This window comes from Alligator mississippiensis, chromosome 13, assembly GCF_030867095.1.
Source record: "Alligator mississippiensis isolate rAllMis1 chromosome 13, rAllMis1, whole genome shotgun sequence".
NCBI classification, from domain to species: domain Eukaryota; kingdom Metazoa; phylum Chordata; order Crocodylia; family Alligatoridae; genus Alligator; species Alligator mississippiensis.
The window spans coordinates 47,185,353-47,188,730 of NC_081836.1; positions in this window are offsets into that span (position 1 = coordinate 47,185,353).

The following is a 3,378-nucleotide window of genomic DNA, read 5'->3' on the forward strand; positions in this document are numbered from 1 at the left end:
ACCCGCGCAGCACTTCCGCCTTCCCTCGTGCCCCGGAAGAGGACGGCGCCGGCCCGGAAGTGCTGCAGCCGCTCCCCCCGGGGGGGAGGAAGGGGCGCCCCCTGTGGGCGGAGCGCGCATCAGGGCGGGAGTTGGGGCTTCCCTGAGCCAGGGGATGAAGCACACTTTGACTTTTGGGGGGGTCTGGAAAAAAATTGGGCTTCCCATCATGATGCCCTGATGAAGTCGGAAACCCCCCAGCGTATGAGTTTCAAATCTTACAGGGGGGCTCTTGTGTCTGATGGGGGGCAACCCTGCCCTCAGCCCCGCTGGAGGCGGTGCCCAGCCAAGGCAACAGCCCGGCTGGACCTGCCCCTTTGGGCAGATTCTCTGCTGACCCTCGCCTCAAAAGCGCCTTCCCTTCATCCATTGTCCAAGAAGTCTGCGAGGAGCCCGACTCCACCCGCGCAGCCCAGTCCTTGTGCTGGTCAAAGGGGAGAAGCTGCCTGGGACCACGCCGCTCCTCGCACGAACGGCCCGTGTAAGAGGACAAGATGTGCTAGTTTGCAACCCATGCGGGACAATGCCCTTCTCCGCCAGGCGGCTGTTCAGCCTGCTCCTAGCAAAACTTCTCATAAATCGATTACTTTTCCATATAAAACATCTTCTGACAAACATGTGCTGTGTGCAGCCGCCATGTTTCTTTGATCGAAATCCTGCTTTTCCAATTTCCCTCCCAATGCTTCCAGAAACAAATGAGGAATAAGACACTTAACCGCTGGCCACGTTCTGACAAAAATGTAAAACCTGAGAACTGTCAGAAGTGTGCGTTAAACTCGGAGGCTGCCGTTGCTTAAATGAATGCAGATAGATTACATGTGCTGGTCAACAAGGAAGCAAGGCCTGCTAATGGACACTATAAAGGGATGTTGTGGAGTCTAAATCACTTGCGATCTATTGATATCCAACTTTTGGTGTTTCTAAGAGTTGTGATCTAGTTCAACTACAAATCACTGGGCTTGATTTGAAAAATATTTTATGGCCTCTAACTGAAGTAGGTTAGGGCAGAGGTATTGAACTCTGCACCTTACAAAGCTGTTTTTGCAAAGTTGTGCTTAGAGAAATGTACTGTAAAGTTGCAAGCAAGACGAGAAGGGTACTATTTGAAAAAGAAGCATGCTTCCATTCAATTTCACCTGTTCTCCATTACTTGTATGCAGCGTTGTTTCCAAGGTTGGCTTTGTCCTGCTGTTGTATACAGGTTGCCCTTGTATCATGGTAGGATTGGACATCATTAAACATATTCTGCAGTAGGTCATGATTTTCCTAAAAATCCAAGGCTTCATTCATTATTCTGTTATTCTAGTGTGGAGTTATGCTTTCATAAAATGGCAGTAGTGGACCAAGACCACCAACTTTAAGAGTAAAGATTGTAAGCATCATGGTGGTGTAAATTAACATCCAATATAAATAAGACTGTCAGTGCCAACTTAACTGTGCCACTAGTGAAGCATTCACAGAAAATAAAATAATTTTCAAGGCTGTAATTAAAAGCAGATGGATGATAATATTCCAATACATGCAGTTTTCATTCAGGCCTCTCTTTTTTTCTCTTCTAGGTTCATCTCAGAGTGGCAGTTGAGCCTGCTTATGAAAGATAAAGAGATGCATATAGCATAGCTGGTGGTGAGCGTTACAGGAAAGGTCACCTGAGAAGAACTTCAATCAAAGTTTTAATCAGTCTGAGTTCTGTGAGTAGAGGCTAAGTAAGGACCCGAGAGTTTGACCTAATACATGTAAATAATCCAGTACAAAATGAAAGTTAGTAAAAACTGATATTACCAGCTGCTTATTCTTTCAGCTGTCTCCTGGCCCTGTGCACATTGGGAAGGGTCCTGATGTACAGGGGGCTGGGAGATAGATGCTGCTGCAGAGCTCTTCTGGGCTTCTGCACATGGGGACAAGCCCCATGCCTAGCAGGGCTTCCCTTCACAGCCAGGAGCTGTCCCAAAGCGGTCCCACTTCTGGGGCAACTCCCAGCCAGCTCAGGGCCGCATGGAGATGCCCGTGAGTATGTGTAGACGTATGTGTAGGTAGTGATGCTTTACTGCACAGCAGATTAGTCTCATGAGACAACAGATTATTGACTAATTTACTGGGCAGTAAAGTATCTCGTGTAGATATACCCTGTGTGTGCCAGATTGGGGTCCCATAACTCGAGCTCTGGCCCTGTGCAGCCTGGATCGGGTTCCACTGCCCTGTCCTGTCCCAGTCCTGTGTATGTTGAATTGGGCCCAGTGCCCTTGCCCAGACCCCAGCCCCTATCCCATGCATGCTGATTTGGGTCCCACCACCTTGGCCCCACGTATGTTGGATTGGGCCCTGGTCCTGCTCATGTTGGATCAGGCTCTAGTCCTTCATGCACTAGACTGGGCCCCACCCACATGTGCACCAGATGTGGCCCACACCCTGACCCTGGCCCTGCACATGCCATATTGAGCCCATTGCCCCAGTACCAGCTCCCTGCTTGCTGGTGGGAACCCACATGTATGTCATCTGGCCCATAGCACTCAGAAATCTGGCAGTGAGGGGAGGCTGGCAGTGTTATTGCCACCACTCCTGCCTGCCTAATTTCAGGATGCTTGGGGAGCCCCATGGGCCAGATCTGGCAGGTAGCATGGGGTTTGAGCACCTGATCTATAGTCTTTATTAGGATTTGCTAATTGTATTGTTTGTAATATATAACCTCTTTCCAAGTTTTGACCCCCTCCCAATTGTGTGAAACCATTAATATTTAATTGTTTTTCTTTAATAAGCAGCTAACTACATCTAGGTTAGTAGAGGATTTTTTTAGTTTACACACCTGGATTCAGGTCCTGTGTCTTAATACAATGCTCGCTCCATGGTACAAGGCTGAGTCTTTAAATTACTTAGCCACATTTTACACTGTACATAATTAGAATGAGGCTCTGAGTGAATAAAGTACTTCAGCTTGTCCTTAAGTTTAAACTTGTGCTGAAATGAAATCCTGTTGAGATAAAAGTATGTAAATATCTGCTTAAGTACCTTGGCAGTAGGGATGTATATAAGCATGAACTTGAATACTTTGCTGAATCAGAAAAAAATAGAAATCTTGTAAGACAACGAGGTAAAAATATTTCTGCCAAAAATATGGATCTTTTGTAATCAGTGCCACCAAAGACTCATAAGCCATCAACATAAAATTTAGGGACCTAGAATAACCATATGTCTTTGCAATAATAGTTGTAATCCATATTGTGGATACATATGTAAAACTGCTGATGTTTAAGATTGTTTAATAAGTGTTAGTAAAGGAACCAATGTGTTGTTTCCTACCTGAGTCTGGAGAGTTAGTGCGTCATCTCTGAAAATTAATTA